Here is a 22,734-nt window from a genome sequence, read left to right as displayed (position 1 = left end):
TACACTATCAGGAGTGACAGTCCGACGTCGTTTATTGTCCCACTTCTCCGCCTATTTTTGACAGATGCACAGGAACGTGCTAGACAGTAGTGGTGAATAGAATAGCGTCACTCGGGACAGGAATGGCATCACATAGTGTTTTGGGCCGAATCCACTTACTGTCTGTTTGAAAATGCTGGCCGCATTTTGGCTCGCCGCAGACGGGAGGACAGGCATCACTGTGACTGCATATACACAAGACATACAGCGCCAGCTCAAGGCCTAATAGTGTGATGGCGCTATTAGGTCCAACCAGAAATCACAGTTGGTGCGTGTCCAGGGCACTGTGACCAGTGTGCCCTAAGTGAATGACGTTCTGTAACCCTTTCTGCACAACATACCAGACGCCATTTTTCAGCAAGACAATGCACGGCCACATGTTGCTGCACGGACACGTACCTCCGTGGTGTCAAAGGACGTCAGCTTTTTGCTCTGGCCCGCCAGATCACCAGACTTGGCGCCAACCGAAAATGTGTGGGATGTGGTGAAACGACAAGTGCAGCACTGTGACCCAGTGCCAACCACAACAGATGAACTTTGGAACCAGGTGAATGCAGCGTGGATGGCTATACCAGAAGAAGCCACTCACGCGTTATACACTTCGATGCCATCACACATGGAACAAGTTATCAGAGCCCGTGGCAGAGGCTGTGCCTACTAGGCAACAGCACACATGCTGAACCGAGGTGACTGAAATGCTAATCATTTCTGAAGAACATACTAATGTACATATCCTGTGAATATGAACGTCCTATCTCTAGCAGTTCAAGGTGTTCTGTTTTTTTTTCTGAACACGGCTGTATATAACTGAAGCAGAGATGAATATGAAACATTCTACCGCCGATTCGGGCAGAAAACGGGGAAAATACATTGACATTAGCAGATTTGACAAAGAGGAATTTATTCAGTCTGGTACCTGGGAACGAACACTTCGGAAACGGCGAAGCTGGTCGGCTGTTTTCGTGCTACTGTCGTGAGGATCTGTGGAGTGTGGTTTACGAAAAGAAAAAACAACAGGCAGGTAACACGCGTCAGAGCAGAACGTGGATATCGGACGCTTTTAATCTCCGTAAAGCAGGATAGACGGTGACCTGTGACAGACCTGACGAAGAAATATAATGCTGGTGTAAGCACAAGCATACCGTTCAGTGTATACTGCTGAACAAGGCGCTCTGATGCAAGTGGGCCCTACCTGCTCATCAAACGGCGCGCGTAAATTACAATCGCAGTGTGCACTGCTCAAATGGTTCAAATGGCTCTAAGCACTATGGGACTTAATATTTGAGGTCATCAGTCCCATGCCCGAGGCACGATTCGAACCTGCCACCGTAGCAGCAGCGCGGTTCCGGACTGAAGCGCCTAGAACCGCTTGGTCACAACGGCCGGCGCAGTGGACACTGCCTCATCGAGACTGGATCGAGGATCAATGCGAACGTGGTGCCTGGTCAGATGAATCCCGTTGCTTGTTTCAACAGGTTGAAGGTCGCGTCTGGATCCGCCATAACGCAAAGCGAATGGCTGCACACAACATGCACCATGTCACTGATACAGGGCGTTATTATGTTGTAGGGAATATTCACCTAGGGTTTCTGGGGAGCTGTGATAGTAATCGAAGATACCATAACCACTGTGGACTGCGTGAACATTACAGCGTAACAGCTTCCTTCTTCCACGCTTTATGTCTTGTCCAACAATGAAGATATCTTTCAAGAAAATAGGTATCCATTCACAGGCCCACAATCGTGTAACACTGTTTGGTCACCATATTCGCCATACCTGTAAACGCTATTTGGCGGAAATTTAGCGGCTACAGGCCACTGGCCAATAATTTACGGGAATTCCATTACCTGTGTCCGGACCTCCAGAAACGTACCAAGAACTTGTCGAATCCATACCAATCAGAATCACTGCTATGTATCTTTCCAAAGGTGACCAACAGTCTGTCATGTATGTGGACATAATGTTTTCACTCACCAGTGTAGTAGGTGTTCATAATTAAACTGACTATGTGCCGAGTGCTGCAGTGTGGGGTCCCATGACGCTGATTGGTATTTTCATTAATCGGTGCGCACGCGATGTATGCTGAAATTAGTAATAGTTCCCCTTTCTGCCACCAGGTGAAAATATGGTGCTGTAACCAGTCATAATGTGATATGGGTGCCTGAAAAGAACCGGGACGATGAAACACGGAGGTTCTGGCACGTTTACTAGGATGTGGTCACAAGTTACAACACGTACTCAATATAGTCTCCCGATTCAGAAACATGCTACGTCCGTAACGCAGCGTGGTCGACAGTTGCTAGCAGCATACATGATGTAAACATAGTGATTTATCGTGGTATGCTATTCTTCAGATTAGGAAGAGTCCAGTTAAATTCATGACATTTGTCCAAACAATATTCCCCAGCCACATGTTATCCATTCCACTGCCTGCCAGAAAACAAAGGGCCAAGTTACGGCTTCACTTGGTGTAAATTCTGAATCTTGTAGGGATATCAGTGTAAAATGCGTCGCAAAATCTTTCGAATTATTAACGAGGGCAGAGATATTCCCCATAGTGCAACTCTAGCAATGGCTGCAGAATTTGAGACATCTGCTGCACGGCCAGCTATAGCTGGAACTGCTATAGGAAGTGGCCACGTCCCTCTTAATGCTACACCATCTAATTCATCTGTTTCTCCACATTTTTGATCATATTCTGCCGTTCTGGTAAAACAACTTTACCAGCAGTGCACGGTCTTTCTTCTCAACAGCCGTTGCGTTTCCTACGGAAAGCTTCACCTTGTTAGCCCTTTACACCGATAGTCGTGTAAGTAGGCTGTTTAGGTTTATATGTTGGTAACGCCATGTAGCGCACTATATGAAAATCGCTAACCATGCTGTGTGAAGGCTGTGGTTGGTTTGCATTGTTGGAGTAATATTCGCCATTGTAGTGTTGGGCAGTTGGCTGTTAATAGCGCGTAGCGTTGCGCAGTTGGAGGTGAGCCACCCGCAGTGGTGGATGTGGGGAGAGAGATGGCGGAGTTTTGAGAGTGGATGATCTGGACGTGTGCCCATCAGAGACAGAAAATTTGTAAGACTGGATGTCATGAACTGCTATATATATTATCACTTTTGACCACTATTAAGGTAAATACATTGTTTGTTCTCTATCAAAATCTTTCATTTGCTAACTATGCCTATCAGCAGTTAGTGCCTTCAGTAGTTAGAATCTTTTATTTAGCCGGCAGTAGTGGCGCTCGCTGTACTGCAGTAGTTCGAGTAACGAAGATTTTTGTGAGGTAACTGATTTGTGAAAGGTATAGGTTAATGTTAGTCAGGGCCATTATTTGTAGGGATTACTGAAAGTCAGATTGCGTTGCGCTAACAATATTGTGTGTCAGTTTAGGCACAGTCGTTTATAAGTTTTCTAAAGTGACGTTTCAGTCACTTCACGAAAGACACACCTATGATGTATACAGCTAGAACTGCAGCACTCAGAAAATGTTATAACCACCTGGTATATTACTACTAGCTATTTACCTGCGGCTGTCCTTTTATGTCGGTACTTTTGTTATGATGAGAAGTGATAAGTAAGCTATTGTAAGCCCGCCAGGTTAGCCAAGCGGTCTAACGCAAGGCTTTCCGGAGTGAGAAGGAGCGCCTGCTCCCCGGCACGACTCTGCCTGGCGGACTTGTGTCAAGGTCCGGTGAGCCGGCCAGTCTGTGGATGGTTTTTACGTGGTTTTCTATCTGCCTCAGCGAATGAGGGCTGGTTCCCCTTATTCCACCTCAGCTACACTGTGTCGGCGATTGCTGCGCAAACAAGTTCTCCACGTACGCGTACACCATCATTACCCCACCACGCAAACATAGGGGTTACACACGTCTGATGTGAGACGTTCCCTGGTGGGGTCCACCGGGAGCCGAACCGCACAATAACCCTGGGTCCGGGATGGGGCGGCGGTTGGGTGAAGTGGACTGCGGTAATCGTCATGGGGTTTTGGACCACTGCGGCTGCAGTAATATACAATACAATACAAGCTATTATAGATTCCATAAGGTCAGCTGCCCTCACGTTTCTGCCTGTTCGCCTAACCAAAGCTCATGTCTTGCGCCCCACTCTCTCCTCCCAACTGCTCCAACGTATACAGTACACAACATGTATATTATGCAACAAATTATTAATTTTTCTAAATGACTTATCTTTTCTGATGTAAAAAAGTGTTACATTCTCTAATTCACCCTCTTGTGAACAGTTTAAGTTGGTCAGTTCCTCAGAGTTCATCTACAACCAAATTTCATCGATGTCGGTTCAGCGGTTTAGTCGAGAAAACGCAAGAGACACAGTTGCTTGCAGGTTTAATAATACAAGTAGGGATTAAACACGTTTCAGATTGTATAAACATTACATTCATTACGTTGAATCGTATTACGCAGAACATATCAACCAATAAAAACATTCTCACAAATGCGATAATGTTCAAACGTCAAAAAGTAAATAGCTTTTTCAAAAAGTAAATATTTCTTCCTAATTCGCGTTATATTCTTCAAATCAATAAATATCCTGTAATGCAATCGTTCTAAAGTAGCCTGTTTTCTTCCTCAGCGTTCAAGCTATCTCCTCACCAAATTGCGTTTAAAAGGGTCCAGCGGTTTAGTCGTGAAAAGACAACAACAAAATGGTTCAAATGTCTCTAAGCGCTATGGGACTTGGCATCTGAAGCCATAAGTCCCCTAGACTTAGAACTACTTAAACCTAACTAACCTAAGGACATCACACACATCCATGTCCGAGGCACGATTCAAACCTGCGACCGTAGCAGCAGCGCGGTTCCGGACTGAAGCGCCTAGAACCGCTCGGCCACAGTGGCCGGCGACGGACAGGGACCGTCGAGCACTGCGTAGGGTGGTGGTAACAAAAATAACGTGAAACCGCGACACCCAAACTCCTGCCAGCAATCCAGCTCACATAACGACTGAACGTAGGAAGTTAGAAAGGTGGGGCAGCTTATCATAAGCCATACATTTCTGTAGTCAGTGGTAAGCGCTGCTCCAGATGGTGTGAAAAGAAATGTCATTGGGCATAGACGACTGGAAACGAGTGATCTGGAATTGTGAATCAGGCTTTACCCTGTGGCAACCCGATGGAACGGTCTGGGTTTGGTAGATGCCCAGAGAACGTCACCTGCCGTCATGCGTACCGCCAGCACTGAAGTACGGAGCAGGTGTGTTACGGTACGGGGGTGGCAGGCATGCCCAGAGTCGCAGCCTGGATCTACTGGAACATCTTTGAGATGCATCGACTTCGCTTTAGACCCCAGCGTCCAACATCACTACCGTCTATGGTTTCGACTCTGGGAAAGAATGGGCTGGCATTCCTCCACAGACATTCAGACACCTCACTGAAAGTGTCCCCAGCGAGCAGAGTTCAAGCCGTCATAAAGGCGAAGAGTGAACACACGCCACATTAACGGTGGGAGGACATTAAACAGGCCGACTTGGAGCAGGAGAGGCACCACAGGACATTTTAATTTCCACTGTCTGTACTTTTACAAATAAATTCATAAAACTTTGTAAGCTTGACCAAGAAGGACTCAGCTTTCACACTCATACCAGTAAAGCTCAAAAACATAGCAAACCTTCTTTTACACGTGAAATTTCGTCATTTCTTCACAACTTAATCCTGATGTGGCTGCGGCAACTCAGGCTATTCGACGACGTACTTAGTGTTTGGGTACACTAAAACTATGGAGCAAGGCGATGATGGAACCACATGGCGAAACCTGGTGTTGTGCTATGTGAGGGAAAGGAACAGACTTTTGAGTGCATTCACAGACAGTTGCCAGTGCTTTGACCATGCTATCCAATTCCTTTTGTACCTTCCTTAATTGTGGTACTAAGAGATGCCAATTTGAATTAAATGTTTCATAATGTAAACTTTCAATTGCTTCATATGATCTGTATATTGATTTTCACATTTACTCTTATTCTTGTTGTTAAATTTAAGGGAACCAAATTTTACTTGATGTACAATTCCTACTAAAACCCTTTCTATTTACATATTCTCTTTATTAGAGATAGACAAATCATTTCGTATGACAGCATTTGTGTATACACTTTGTTCAAACTATTTTCTATAATCAAATTTTATACTTATGTTGAGTCCATATGACTCAACAACGTACTAAAATTTTAAGAAAGCCAAGTAGCGGCATATGTAATTATGTAATAGGCGTATTTAAACTGTTTTAGCATGTAATTATATGAACTGTTTCTTATTTAAATTGTTTTGTTAATTAAATTGCATTGTGTATTATTGAGAAAGAGCGGGAAACAGCGCGCAGTAATACATCTGTAATGGTAGCAGGGATTGTCTGCACCAAAAACCATTGTTGGCGGCGAGACCGCACTTTTGTAGCATTGAGCGTTGGAAGCGAGCAGTTGCGAGTAAGATGTGAGACGAGGCAGTCGTAGCTAGCGAGACATGAGAGGAGGTCGCTGTAAGCGAGGTATGAATTAACACTTTGAAAGAAGCGGTGTGCTCGCCAGCCACTCGCTATATGTAGCGCAATGCTAGTTTTTAAGAATTTTTGTAAAGAACTATGCCCCTTGTAATTGTTTGTCAAGATCGTTCTCAGAATATAGTTATGTAATTTTGATGGAAAATTAGGTATGTAGCGCAACGCTACTTTTTAAGAATTTTTGTAAAGAACTATACCCCTTGTAATTGTTTGTCAAGATCGTTCTCAGAATATAGTTAACTTCTACCAGATTAAATGCATTAAGAATTTTCTATCCCAAAATCATTCACGTAAATGCTTTACGGAATTTATTGTTATCTTAAAAGAAAAGTCTAAACTGAGCTTCAGCTTTTATCAAATCTAAATTAACTTCAACTTAAAGAATTCCAGTCACAAAGTATTATGAAACTCCACCAGCAGCCTATAATTCTGTTAAAGAGAAGTAAGTATATTCATTCCACAGTTTGCTGTAGCAGTCAGATGGCGATCCAGTATTAATAATTAAAGGTAAGAATCAGTCTTAATAATTTCAGGTAACGACTGAGGGCCACGGCGACAACACATTTTATGTTTCGTCGTAATAATCAGCAGGTAGTCTTGACAGAGCAGCAGTTAAAAGATTTTAAGAGACGCAGCGTTCAGTCAGCAAGCAAACGTTCATCCAATATTAGACGGGAAGGTTTCACTATTGACTGCATTTGTTGCTGTAGTTATACTTTTCTTCATAAGTAAAAGAGATCCTTCTATGAATTTTGCGCATCATACAAGCCATACTTACAAGTCTATGAAACTCTACAATTTATTTAATTTATTAAAAAAGTGAATGAGCTGTTATGTTTTAAACTTCACGTTTAGAAAAAACTTCAATTTTATAGTTAAATATCTCAATTTTTACCACAGTTTTAATAGATTTGGAAAATTCTAGACTTTCATAAACCTGTAAGTATGGTTTGTAGGCTCAAAGGATCTCTCATACTTATGAAGTATGAGAGATGAAGTGTACCTATATCGTCAATGCAGCCAATAGTAAGTGAAAAAATGATGAAATCACATGTAAAAAAAAATATTATTTTGTTATGTTTTTGAACTTCCAGTGGTATGAGTGCGAATCCTGAGTCCTTCCTGGTCATACTGAGAAAGTTTTATGAATTTATTTGTAAAAGTATAGACAGTGGAAATTAAACGTCCTGTGGTGCCTCTCCTGCTCCAAGTCGGCCCGTTTGACGCCGTAGCCCCCCCCCCCCCCCTTTAATGTCCACTAGTAGGCGCCAGTATAATTTGATCAGGCAGTGTATGTTGAATTCCAAGACGACTGCCAACGAGCAGTACGTCTGTACGTCTTTCTTGCCTAATACTGTGTTTCACTAGCCCATTCATCGCTTTCTCATTTATGCTTATTTTGAAAATCCCCGCGTAGCAGACAGAATCTCTACAAACTCCTATAACGATAACATGTTTTAAGGCTATTGGACTGTATCTGTCTTGGATACCTGTTTCTGACTGACAAGTTTAGCAGCCTCTGAGTATAGATAAATTCTGTGTTCCACCTCACCTGAATAACCACCTTTTGCAGCATGAACAGTTGCTAGACGCACAAGAAGCGAGTGGATGAGTTTCTGGAAGGTACCGACAGCGATGTAGAGTGATGCCGACTCGAGTGCCGTGGCCAGCGCGCTCGGCTTCTCGGTTGAGGATCCATGACGGAAACAGCCCGCTCGAAATGGTCCTCCAGATTCTCGATTAGGTTTGAATTCGGAAAGACTGGTGGCCAGGGTAGTAAGATAAACTCATCCTGGTGCACTTCGATCCACGCACCTACGAGTATACTGCGAGCTATGTAACACGTTGCATGGCCCTGGTAGTAGATGCCGTCGTGCCGAGGAAAAACACACAGGATGTAGGGGTGCACGTGCTCCTCAAGTACAGGTGTATGCTTGTGTTGATTCTTTGTGCCTTCCAGAGTCACGAGATCAGCCAGGAAATACCATGAAGACATCTCCCAGTCCACAATACTCCCTCCACTGGCCTGAAACATTTCGATAATTACTGAAGTGTATTGTTTTCAGACGTTTCACGCCTTAGACGCCAAAAGCCACCTGTCCTTTGGGGCATAAAAGGTGTTTCATCAGAAGAGTTCACCTATCGCCACTCGGTGGGCGACCAACGGGCAATGAACAGCAGAGGGCGAGGAAGAGCAGGGTAGTAGTGTTTAACGTGCCATCGACAACGAGATCATCAGAGACGTAGCACAAGCGTGAATTGGGGAAGGATGGAGAAGGAAATCGGCCGTGCACTTCGTCACATGAACCACCCCCGTATTTGCCTGAAGCCATTTAGGGAAAAACGGAAAAACTAAATAAGTCATCCCGAATGCGAGTCCAGTGTGCTAACCTCTGCGCCACATCGATCGGTCAGTGAGCAGCAGTCATCATGGTTGCATCAACCAGGCACTTGCTACGGAGGCCTATACGCACTAATTTTCGCTGAGTGCTCTTCGAGTTGACACCGTTGGTAGCAAACTGGTTGTTCTGTGTGGTCAGTTTCTCAACAGTTGCGCTCTATCTGCTCATACACGCCTCTGGAGCCGTCCATCACTCCTGTCATCTGTAGCCGGTGGTGCACCAAAGTTACCTGGGCGCCGGTTTTGGATAACGCTGTTTTGTCATGGACGGTACACTTTAACCACGCCGGCGGGCGACAGTCGGCGTTTCTGAAATGCTTCCACCCTTGGCCCGAAAGGCAATAATGATGCCCTTTTGGACGTCAAATAACTTTGATAAATTCGTTTACGCATTACAACAACGAATGTAATGTTTTCCGCACCCATCCGACATGCTTTCTATAAGGTAAGGAACGATGAAGTTTTGCACAGGTGAATTGGGCAGTGTCTCCAGTATTCCCGTCGATCGCGTTACGTCGTTCTTTTCAGTTCTGAGCACATAGGGAGCACATGAAGATACCTAGAACAATAGTGTCTCCCGCAAAGTACGAGAGCCTGGTGAGAAATTTCGCCTGAGGCTATGCAGCCAACATTACATAACTGACATGCGTATTTTTCTTCAATACAATTTTCAGTCGTATTCAGCAGGGGCAATGAAGATCGACGATCTGTAGGCCAGCGTAGTGAATTGGCAGGAAGCACTGACGGCTGCCTCAACGAGGGTATTGGAAAGTTGGTACAACGCTATGACAAATGTCTAAGTCGGATCGGCGACTATGAAGGTAAGTAACTGTAAGTTGTAGCTAACTGTTGCAAATAAAACAGTTTTGATTTTCACTGTGGTTTCCATTTCGCGACCTAACGTTCCTTACTTTCCGAACAGCCCTCGTATACCCGCCAATCCTACTTCTGCCACCTGCCGCCTGTGAGTGGTTATTGCACGTTGACGTCGAACTTAGGGGGTGATGACATTAGTGTGAATGGATCGTATACGTAACTGAAAATTTTTTTTCCCTTTTCCTTGTGCCTGTTTCCCCCAGGTACGCAGGGTCGCCATGATTAATCGGATTCGGCAATGTTAGAGTAAGGGGTGGACGAATAACCTTCCTGCCGCCATCTCGTACCTCCCGGGATGGGATTAGTGTACCCCAAATGTCTGTGACTAGTGTAATCCGTGGAATAATGCGAAAGTGTCCAGATGTCTGCATGCCATGTAACTGAGGCGGGACGTGGGGACCAGCCCGGTATTCAGATAGGGAGATGTGGAAAACCGCCTAAAAACCACATCCAGGCTGGCCGGCACACTGACCGTCGTCGTTAATCCGCGGAGCGGATTCGATCCGGGGCCGGCGCGCCTTCCCGAGTTCACAAAGCTGCGCATTAGTGCTCTCGGCTAACGTGGTGGCTCGTATACGTAACTGAACACTACACTACTGGATACGTAGTCTTTTTGGAAGTAAACGTAGAACAGTTTTAAACTTTTTTGTTTCGACAGCGTTTTTCATGAATCCAGTTTCGGAATAGTGCTTACAACAAATCTTTCCCAAAACTTGTGCCAAGTGTCTCGCAGATTTTGTCAAAGTTGTCAGTTACGTTGTTTATTTCCTTTGTTCTCTTTAAATCACCAACAGCCATCATAAAATCACAATGCTTTAGTTCAAAGCTCGCGGCAGAGTCGAAGTAGAACACAGACCGTAATATTAGCCTTAGTCCCCTTTTACAAAAAGACTTAAGAAGTACTCGAGAAGTTCTACGTGCAAATTTTCTAATAATATGCTAATCGCCAGACAGTGTCGCTTGGGGAAAAGCGGCGTGTGGAGTTTCTAAAGGTAGACGAGAGAATTACGCAAAAAGGCTCTTTTGCATGCAAGTGTCTGCTACAAAATTTTCCTTCTACTTTCAGCTCTGATCCACGAATATTCACTTTCATCGCATCAGTTGCGGAGAAGCACATAGTATGAGGAAATAGGATTTTTTTTTTATTTCGACTTGGTTTACTGAACCACGCCGACAACAGCTTGATACAAACATAAACCATAAAAAAAGAGAATTCATAATATAAATGTATGAAAAAACATTTAAAATTATTGTACAATGACCACGTACGTATTACGGATTTAGCTAAGGAAACTTGACTAGCTGACTAGTGAAAAAACGGAAAATAAAAAGAACTCAACGAGAATCGGAAAGCAAGCTTTTGGAGATTAGAGAAACAGGAAACACACTGTGTGTTAACGCACACTTTATTCGAAAATACTGGTAACGTTAGAGTTACATCCAAAAGTGAATAACATGCAGTGTTCATTAATATTTCTTTCGGGCATTCGTATCTTTATTTCGTACAAATGGTCCCTTACAATACCTCGGCCTTCTTTGTCTTTTGCAAGCGGCTTGGTAAAAAACCTGGCACTTTTCCAAAGAGGCTCTATTGCTTTCTCGTAGTTCCCTCTCTAGCGGTGCTGTAGAAGTTGTTACTGGTAGTAAAATGAAAACTGATTGCTACGTGTAGTGCTGAAAGTTTCAAAAGACTAATGAAATATCTATTTACTGTAGATTGTTACGTTTATTGGAAATCAGAATGAAACAGAGGGAGTTGATGTGTATGTGGTCCCTGCACTGGGTCTGTTTATTTTACCGTGTAAAGTAAGTAGCCTGTCTGGGAATGTTAGTACCTATGTCCCCAGAAAAAAATAAAGACAGTGGTGTGGTACAAATCGTTGGGATCACATGAATAATAGGATCGAAGTACCGAAACAAATGAGTAACCTAAAATGACCATAGACACAATGAACAGAAGAAATAAAAATTCGAGAAAGACAAAGTTGTTTTACCTGAGATCCAAGACAGAACTGTGGTTTATCTTTACTGTTGTTTAGCTTGAATAGCAAAAGCAAAGAGCGACGCGATACATAACATCAGAATAGGAAAAAATCTGTAACATAATTCCAGTTATCTTCAGGCATTCATGCGTAAAACATCGGCTGCACTTTGCAATGTGGTAGGGAGCTGGTGTTGAGTGGAAGGATACTGTGTCAAAAATTTTGTAACATATTTATTAAAAACACAAACCAATTTATTAAAAAACAGAAGAAGATGCAAGACAACCTGAGCAGCTACACCCGAATTAATTACGTTAATTTCTAACAACACAACTGTTGGTAGATATTACATAACTTTCAGAAATGACTGAATGAAATATAAAAAAAAATACTTTTCATAACAACATTAAATTAAAAATATTTGATAGGTGCTTAGCAAAGAGGTCTAATCATATCACAACTGTATAAAATTAATCTGCATATTCCATATTAAAAGTTGCAAAAAGTACTGAAAATAGCTGATAGGTCATTGACGTCAGCCATCCACTATCACGTGACTGTTTGCAGATAAATGGAAAGAAGACCACTGGTTCCAAGCAAGCGGAATATCCTGACAACATTAAATTCGAAATATGATACAAGTGGGAGTTGCAGAGCCAAGCAATTTTTCTTCCTTCGCTTAAGTGTGTATAGCGATAGCCAATAGAGAGACAGACACTCTCATTAAAGGCATTTATCGAACCCAGGCCTCATTAGCTGGCCCACAATATAAACAACAGATGTACCAAGCTGTCCTGTAACATACGAACCACTAATTACTAATTTGTATTGACAACACAAATTGACACTGTAAATACACTTGAAAAAGGCAAACGTTGCGTATAAGGCACACGATTCCAAAGTAAACTATAAATTTTAATTTTAGACCCGGCCAAACTTTGGCAAACAGCTCGAGCACCACCAGTTTAGTCACACACATTCACTGAAACGTAATGAGAATGAGATGACTGAAAGTATTCGTTAATGAAGGTGATTACATGTCACGATGGATAACCAGGCTGGCGAGTTAGAATAGCCACTGCACGACAGACCATAATCATGCACACGGTAATCAGACGCTTACCATAATTTCTTGCACATCGTAGCGTAATTTCATAACCGCTTGACCAAGGCCTGCCATCAATTAGGTGATATGACGAGTTTTCCAAGAATCAGTAACAAATGGATGCTATTCACTAGATGCCCCTGTTGTGTTTTTGCAGAAGAGCCAACACCGTGTTACGAGGGGAGACTGAAATGCACGCGTTTTAGCTAACGCAGGCTGACGTGAGGAGGGAAGAACTATACTGACGTGAGGTCTGGAACATGATAAGGAATTAGAATTCAGAAAGTGGACGTAATTAGTTTGATACTTAACTTTAATCCATTAATAATGAACTTCGCTCTTGACTGTGCATTTTTCACAATATTATCTGTTCAGAATACAGTCATAGTAACTGAATATGGCGCCTTGCTAGGTCATAGCAAATGGCGTAGCTGAAGGCTATGCTAAACTGTCGTCTCTGTAAATGAGAGCGTATGTAGTCAGTGAACCATCGGTAGCAAAGTCGGCTGTACAACTGGGGCGAGTGCTAGGGAGTCTATCTAGACTAGACCTGCCGTGTGGCTGCGCTCGGTCTGCAATCGCTGATAGTGGCGACACGCGGGTCCGACGTACACTAACAGAGCGCGGCCGATTTAAAGGCTACCACCTACCAAGTGTGGTGTCGGGCGGTGACACCACAGCCCCTACATACGGTTCTTGAAACTGCCAGAGAGGAACCCAATCCGGCATCACAGTGGACACGGCTTCTTGCAAATTCAAGTGGCGAGAACAGATTGGATTCCGTGCATTGCGCAGAGGTAGCATTTTCAGCAAGCTGTCTTCACGGTCCCAGCCGACACTCGGTCCAAGGAACCCACAGTGACCAAAACGCAAGTTTCAGCAGCGGGCCAAGGATACTGTCGGCCACGACGCCACAGCGATTACTTCCATTTGCTGTCAAACACACAGCTCAACATCCCGTCACTCCGAGAACGCTTCTTGGTTGCTACAGGGCTTAAATGCTGGCCCACAGACCTGCCCTGCACGCGAAAAACCGCTCCAGAAGCTATTGCTGCCAGGAACGCTAATAACGAGCGGGAACTACGGATATCACAACGTGCCCGCGCGGCACACATATACGAGATCGGTAACTGACCGATTTTAGCAAATTGGTTTGTCTTTCGTGCATAATTAAAAGTTTACATTGCTTACAGTACAGAAAACTCCTTAATTTTGATCGTAATTTTCTTCGGTATGTATGGTGGGACGCGAACTTGAATATGTCGAAATGAGGTTTTCGGTTGATCATAGTATGCAGAGGGGGGCGTATTTTTATTGCATGGTTGATATTCTCAACTTCTTTGTCACCCAGGATACTGAAGAACGTAAGATTTTTAAATGGAATGGTACACTTTTTAATGGCATTCGATAATTATTGAAAAGTCCGCCCCGATAGCTGAGTGGTCAGCGTGACGGACAGCCGTCTTACGGGCCCGGTTTAGATTCCCGGGTGGGTCGGAGATTTTCTGCGCTCAGGGACTTGGTGTTGTGTAGTCTTCATCATCATTTCATCCCAATCCCACGCGCAGGTCGCCCAATGTGGCGTCAGCTACAGTAAGACCTGCACAAAGCGGCCGGACCTACCCCGCAAGGGGCTCCCCGGCCAATGACGCCAAACGCTCATTTCCATTTACATTATCGAAAAGACGAGTACAGTTGTACAACGCACGTCAACGATAGCGTTAGCTTTTCTTAGAAATATGAGAGAAATGTCTTAAAATTGAAAGGCATGCCAACCGAAATTACTGTTGCGATGTAAACAAAACCGTGTGGGGCTCTTATGACATTTTCCGTCATTGTTTCAAGACTTTCGATTGATTACATGTTTATATCTAAACGTGACCAAGTACACACGCTTGAAACATTCTTCCTAACGTCCTCCTGGTACACTGGAAGCTAATAACAAGAACCCTTTGCAAAAATCTCAACTGATACTGTGTCTATGTCGCCTGAAGGAGGGCCAATAGAAAATGAGCTTTGCCTTAACACTGTAGTTGTTTGTGTTTTCTTGCTCTATACAGAGTGGTCGGACACAGTCTGAAAAGCTTATGAAGGCGTTGTGGGGTGGGTTTTGCTGATAAATATTTCTTAACAAAAAATTCGATACGATGCACCGTTACCGGTATAACTAATAATTAGTATTGAAGTTAGCCACTCTGGCGCTCGCATATTCAAGAGAGAAGGTGTCACCAAACATATTCTTCGTTTGGTTTTCTGAAAACGAACAAGAGAGTGATTAAAACTTAGACATTGGACCCTACCGAGAATCGAACCAGAGTCAAAGGTTGAGCAGTCTCGTACTCTACCACATACATTATGAGAAGAACTGACACTAATTTTTGTATCTAGGGAGCCGCTTGAATTTGCGAGCGCAACTGCCTGATTGTCTAATTCAATCTCGGAAACAACGCAACGTATAGAATTTTTTCTTAAGATTTATTTCTCAGTACAACGTACCCTGCAACACCATTTAATGCTTTTCAGGCTGTTTCTGGCGACGCTGTATGACGACCGGTCGTGACATGAGTCATCTACATGACGGTGTTTACACCTTCAAAGAAGCTTGTCATATTATCAACTTACAAACTTGTCCATTCTTCCCCATATTCTGAATCGCGATCGTAGGTTACAGTACACTTGTTCGCCGACTGCTTGAATACTGCTCGCTGGTGTGGGATCCGTACCAGATAGGTTTGATAGAAGAGATAGAGAAGATCCAACGGAGAGCAGCGCGCTTCGTTACAGGAGCCTTTAGTGCTTCGTTACAGGATCATTTAGTAATCGCGAAAACATTACGGAGAGGATAGATAAACTCCAGTGGAAGATTCTGCAAGAGAGACGCACAGTAGCTCGGTACGGGCTTTTGTTGAAGTTTCGAGAACAAACCTTCACCGTGGAGTCAAGAAGTATATTGCTCCCTCCTACGTATATCTCGCGAAAAGACCATGAGGGTAAAATCAGGGAGATTAGAGTCCACGCGAGGCAAACCGACTATCTTTTTTTCCACCAACAATAGAACTGAGAGCCGGTAGAGGTACTCAAAGTACCCTCCGCCACATACCGTCAGGTGGCTTGCGGAGTATGGATGTAGATGTAGAAGTAGATGCTCCGAACGAAATATACGTAGTATTTCAGAATCCAGTTCATTTTTATGTGTTATTTTGATGAACAGAGCTGTATCTACTTCTGTATCTACACAGATACTCTCGTGGCGGAGGGTAACCTGTACCACTACACGTCATTTTCCCTCCGGTTCCACTCACAAATAGAGAGAGGGGAAAACGAGTGTCTGTACACCTCCGCATGAGTCCTAAATTCTCTTATCTTATCTTCGTGGTCCTTATGCGAGGTGTGCACTGAAACGCCAAAGAAACTAGTACAGGCAAGCGTATTCAAATACAGAGATGTGTAAACGGTCAGAATACCGGGCCGCGGTCGGCAAAGCTTATTTAAGTGTCTGGCTCAGTTGTTAGATCGGTTACTGCTACTACAGTGGCAGGTTATCAATATTAAAGTGAGTTTGAGCGTGGAGTTGTAGTTGGCGGACGAGCTATGGGACACAGCATCTACGAGGTAGCGATGAAGTGGGGATTTTCCCGTACGACCATTTCACGAGTGTACTGTGAATATCAGGAATCCGGTAAATCACCAAATCTCCGACATGGCTGTAGCCGGAAGAAGAACTTGCAAGAACGGTACCATCGAGGCCTGAAGAAAATAGTTCAACATGGCAGAAGTGCAACCCTTTCACAATTTCCTGCAGATTTCAATGCTGGGCCATCAACAAGTGTCAGCTTGCGAACCATTCAACGAAACATCATCGATATGTGTTTTCGGAGCCGAAGGCCCACTCGTGTACCCTTGATGATTACACAACACAAAGCTCTACGCCTCGCCCGGGCCCGTCAAAACTGCCATTGGACTGGTGATGATTGGAAACATGTTGCCTGGCCGGACTAGTCTCGTTTCAAATTGTATCGAGCGGATTGACGTGTACGGGTACGGAGACAACCTCATGAATGCATGATCCATGGACCCTGCATGTCAGCAGGGGTCTGTTCAACCTGGTGGAGGCTCTGTATTGGTGTGAGCAATGTGCAGCTAGATTGACATGGGACCCCTGTTACCTCTGTATACGACTCTGACAGGTGACACGTACGTTAGCATCCTGTCTGATCACCTGCATCCAATCATGCCCATCGTGCATTCCGACGGACTTGGGCAATTTCAGCAGGACAATGTGATACCCCACACGTTCAGAATTGCTACAGAGTGGATCGAGGAACACTCTTTTGAGGCTGGCCGCTGTGACCGAGCGGTTCCAGGCACTTCAGTCCGGAACCGTGCTGCTATGGTCGCAGGTTCGAATCCTGCCTCGGGTATGGATATGTATGGTGTCCTTAGGTTAGTTAGGTCTAAGTAGTTCTATGTCTATGGGGCTGATGACCTCGTATGTTAAATCCCATAGTGCGTAGGGCCATTTGAACTCTGTTGAGTTTAAACACTTCCGCTGGCCACCAAACTCCCCAGACATGAACAATATTGAGCATATCTGGTATGCCTTGCAACGTGCTGTTCAGAAGATATCTCCACCCCCTCGTACTCTTACATATTTCTGGACAACCCTGAGGGATTAATGGTGTCAGTTCCCTCCAACACAATTTCCAACATTAGTCGAGACCATGCCATGTCGTGTTGCGGCACTTCTGCTTGCTCGCGGGGGTCCCACACAATTTTAGGCTGGTTACCAGTTTCTTTGTCCCTTTAGTGAATGTTGGCAACGGCCTTGCCGCAGTGGGTGCACCGGTTCCCGTGAGATCACCGAAGTTAAGCGCTGTTGGGCGTGGCCGGCACTTGGATGGGTGACCATCCAGCTGCCATGCGCTGTTGCCATTTTTCGGGGTGCACGCAGCCTCGTGACGCCAACTGAAGTGCTACTACTTAAACCTAACTAATCTAAGGACATCACACACATCCATGCCCCAGGCAGGATTCGAACCTGCGACCGTAGCGGTCACGCGGTTTCAGACTGAAGCGCCTAGAACCGCACGGCTACACCGGTCGGCTACTCGACCGAATAGTAGCGGTTTCGGTCAAGAATACCATCATAACGACCGGTGTGCTGACCAAACGTTCGTCCTATCCGCATCCTCCTTTGCGGATGACACGGCGGTCGGATGGTCCCGGTAGGCCACTCGTGGCCTGAAGATGGAGTGCTTTAGTGTATGTTGGAGGCAGTACAGTCGTTTGGCAGTCAGCTCCAAATGCCAGTTCTCTAAATTTTCTCCGCAGTGTTTCTCGAAAAGAACGTCGCCTTCCCTCCGGAGATTCCCATTTGAGTTCCCGAAGCATCTCTATAAGCCTTACATGTTGTTTGAGCCTACCGGTAACGAATCTAGTAGCCCGTCTCTGAACTGTGTCGGTGTCCTCCCTCCATCAGACCTAGTACGGATTTCAAACACTCGAGCAGTACTCAAGAATAGGTAGCACCAGCGTTGTATATACAGTCTCCTTTGCAGGTAACCACTGTTTCCTAAAATCCTCTCAATAAACCGATGTCGATCATTTGCCTCCGCTACCACAGTTCTCACATGCTCGTTCCACCTCACATCGCTTTGCAACGTTACGCACAGATATTTAAACAACTTGACTGTCAAGCTGGACTCTAGTAATACTGTATCCGAACATTACGAGTTTGTTCTTCCTTCATTGCAGTAAGAGTAGCGATACAAGTCCCGCCTGTGGCAACGTTCTTGGCACATTTGTTTTTGCTACAGGTAGCTTATCAGGATGACTGCTCTAACAGTAGCTTTGAATGTAGCACCATGTAACAGTTGTGTGCACTGATAAAATTATAACAAAAATGTATCCATTTTTTTAAATTTCTTATCAGTGTCAGCAGTGCACTGAAAAATTCTCATTTTTGGTAATAATTTCCCAAAACGACTACCCGAAGATAGTACTTTGTTCTCTTGGACATTATCCTTAAAGTTTTGTGTGGTCTTCGCGGAAACATCTGATTATATTTAATGTTACATTCCATCAATTTTAATATATTTACATGTCTCTTTCCCATTTACTTCTACTCTGTTTGAACACATTGGCAACCGAATCGCAGTAAGTGAATGCCTGGAGCCATCATTTTGAATTTATAGCCTCGTAGGCTGTACATTTACGTCGAATAGCTTGTGACCTCACGTTCGTTGCCTCGTGATAAAATTCGGGGCGGAGGTCAAATTGCGTGCTGTACTTGGTCCGTTTAGTTTTCTACAGCATTTGAAATAATTTCATTTCTGTGGCAATTTGTCCAAATTGGTGTGGTAATGTGAGTGCTGTGTAATTTTGTTACTGTATAATTTTCGGTAGTAGATGCATAAGTTGTTTATATTTGTAACAAAGATGATTTGATTATAATGTTTCTACGACGCCTGCGCAATTTTCAGGTATCAAAATTTTAAGTAACTGAATATGTCAGTGAAAAGCATGGTGTAGGAAAATCGTACAAACTTGTAAAATTCCCTAAACCGGTCATACAAGGCAAGCCTTCACGTCTTGTAGTTGCTAGTTGCGAAAACACCATAGTCTCTAATAATGTCTCCATCTTTAGAAGACGAAACGTTGCGCGCAAAAATATGACTTACACGCGAGCTATGGGCATACAACTAAACTCATCAGGGAATCAAAATCAGTGTTGTAGTTTGGTGTGATCCACTGTTTTTGCATTTTCATTTGCAGTTGTATGTTGGAAATCAAAAGTAACAAACTACTTTAACCTCTGCATTACGACAAAAGCGTAGATAATCAACTTAACCAGCTGACAATTCTTTACGAGGCTGATCAACAGGTGACGATAACAGCTGTCACACATGTATACACATCACGCGCGAAATAAATTCCATGTCTTGACAGAATAAACAAACAAGTTATGAAATGCAGTCGGTATGTGGAGGTAGCTGGCCGTTGCACTTCGATACACAGTTTCAAGCAAGAAACGTTGAGAACGGGATGGTCGGTGATTGAAACGCGATGTGTAAATAAGGTTTTTGCATTTAAAGAAAACGCTCGTCACCAACTACCGGAAGTCCACAGAACCTGTGCAATGTCGTGAAAACAGCTGAGGGTCTCGTGCCAGATATTTGATAAAGGCAGATCTGATGTGCGAGACAAGCTAAGGACAGCGCAGACAACAACGTCAACTTCAGATGACAACGTATGCTGTGTCGAAAGGTTGATTCATGTCAATCGTGGCATTCTTTTGATGCAGAAAGCATACTAACTCTGGGTCTCCAATGGAACAGTAGTGTACGCTGCGCACAACACAATTGATTACTGCAAGACGTGTTCTCTTTACGTACCGCGTTAATTCTCAGATTATGACTAAGCCAAGCGAAGTCAGTTGCTTCTCCAGCAGCTAATTTAATATCTTGCTGAAGTTTCTTCCATTCCTACACAGTATCATTACAGGGGATGAACCGAGATTGCATCATATGCTATTTATGAAGAAGGAAGCATTCGTGCATTGGAGAAAACCCTTTTCGCCCTCCCAGTAGAAGTTCCAAAAGACAACTTTCTGAAGACAGGTACGGCCACCGGTTTTTGGGACATAAAGGGCATAGTACTGCCTGAATTCCTGCCATGCTGGAATGGCTGCAGTTGGCGAATCGGAAGAAAATAATAGGGTTGTTTTCTAAATTTGTCGTGTTGTACGAGAACGCCCGTCCGCATACGGACTCGGTTACGCGTAATTTGGTACGGCGCTTCCTATGTACTACACTGATACACCTTCTATAAAAAAAAAAACGGTTCAGATGTGTGTGAAATCTTACGATACTTTAATGCTAAGGTCATCAGTCCCTAAGCTTACACACTACTTACCCTAAATTATCCTAAGGACAAACACACACACCCATGCCCGAGGGAGGATTTGAACCACCGCCGGGACCAGCCGCACAGTCCATGACTGCAACACCCTAGACCCTTCTATACAAAACGTATCTCTTCACAGCACCTGATCGATGGCCCGTTCATGACAGATATCGACGTTCAGGAAAGGAAGCTTTTGCTAAGTGGTTTCTAGACTTGACCTATGATTTCATTTATTCCTGTACTACTATTCTCGTACTACTATGAAGAGTGTGTATCTCTTTGATTTCATGAATTAAAATTTTCTCATATACACTGTGATACAGAAAACTAAAATAAAATACTCACACGAAGCAATTATCTGAATGGGACGGAAGTCTATAAATTAGATGCACATATACAAACAATCATTGCAATCTCAGAACGAATGGATGACTTATTCAAGGGAAAGAGCTTCACGAATTGAACAAGTCAGTAATGCTTTGGTCCATATCTGACACTTATGCAAGCTGTTATTCCGCTTGGCATTGATTGACAGAGTTGTTGGATGTTCTCCTGAGGAATATCGTGCCAAATTATGTCCAATTGGCGCCTCAAATCGTTCGATCGAAACGGTTTCAATTGTCTTGGGTTTTCGACGGTCTAATGCGGAAATTTCACAGAACTTGGCGCGATACTCCTCGAAGGGACTCAATATCAGTCAAAGCCAAGCCCAATAACTGGTTGGAGAAGGGCTATAGGTAGAGGGGGTTGGAGGGGGTTGTATTGGGGGAGGAGACCAGACAGCGAGGGTTTCGGTCCCATCATATTAGGTAAGGACGGAGAAGGAAGTCGGACGTGAACTTTCAGAGGAACCATCCAGGCATTTGCCTGGAGCGATTTACGGAAATCACGGAAACCTAAATCATGATGGCCGGACGCAGGATTGAGCCGTCGTCCTCCTGAATGCGAGTACAGTGTGCTAGCCACTGCCGCCAGGGGTGGCCGAGCTGTTCTAGGCGCTACAGACTGGAACCGAACGACCGCTACAGTCGCAGGTTCGAATGCTGCCTCGGGCATGGATGTGTGTGATGTCCTTAGGTTAGTTACGTTTAAGTAGTTCTAAGTTCTAGGGGAATGATGACCTAGAAGTTAAGTCCCATAGTTCTCAGAGCCATTTGAACCATTTGCTAGCCACTGCACCACCTCGCTCGGTACTAGAGGTGGGTCAACGCGTTATCGAATTGTTCAATTTGTGAAGCTCTTTCAGTTGAACAAACCATTCAACTTTTCTGAAATTGTAATCATTTGTTTGTACGTGTATCTACGTCACAGCTACCGACAGTCGTCGAATTCGAATAATTCATAGGCGGTGCGACGCTTTTTCTGTTTTGTCTTAGACTGTTTTACTTGTTACTTTACTTTTTAACCACCCTTGCTTTCTTTAATGTAGGAGCAGAACAGGTTGCCGTTCAGGGTGGTGTCGATGTGTGCCAGGTGCCTCAATAGGCGCGAGGCCGGTCTTACTGTGCGTGGTTGCAGAACCGTACAGCTGCGCTGTCTGGTCAGCTGGCCGCGAAAGGCGAGCCGCGCAGCGGGAGTCAGGGGCCACAAATCCCCAGCAGGCGAGAGGTGCGCGCTGCGCGCCAAATGGACCACGCGGCCAAGGACGCCACAGCGCAGCGCGCCACACTCCAGCTGCGCGCACCAAAACAATGCGAGGCGCACGCCCACAACGTCATCCTGCCGCCCCTAGCATCGTAACGCATGTCACGTCTCTGCACACGGCAGTGACCGATTTCTGAATACGGCACGGTAGGCTAACTCGCTTCAAAACCTAGACATAATAGAAAGACACACATAAAATTCTATTAAACCGTGCTCTTTTTAGATTTTTCGTGCCGCTGATAACGAATCCGGTGTCGCAATTACGAAATTCAAAATGGG

General features: G+C 44.4%; 1 protein-coding gene and 1 pseudogene across 2 annotated transcripts in view; one reads left to right on the top strand and one right to left on the bottom strand.

Annotated features, from left to right (window-relative positions):
- The window catches only part of LOC126284198 (aminopeptidase N-like), a 1,000,437-nt gene that overhangs the window by 849,177 nt on the left and 128,526 nt on the right, over window positions 1-22,734 (bottom strand). The window lies entirely within an intron of this gene.
- Window positions 17,722-17,838, top strand: LOC126285565 (5S ribosomal RNA; annotated as a pseudogene).

The sequence above is a fragment of the Schistocerca gregaria genome, chromosome 8 (genome assembly GCF_023897955.1).
Source record: "Schistocerca gregaria isolate iqSchGreg1 chromosome 8, iqSchGreg1.2, whole genome shotgun sequence".
In the NCBI taxonomy this organism is placed as follows: domain Eukaryota; kingdom Metazoa; phylum Arthropoda; class Insecta; order Orthoptera; family Acrididae; genus Schistocerca; species Schistocerca gregaria.
Note: the sequence above shows the minus strand (reverse complement) of the source record. Positions and strands in the feature narration are given on the sequence as shown.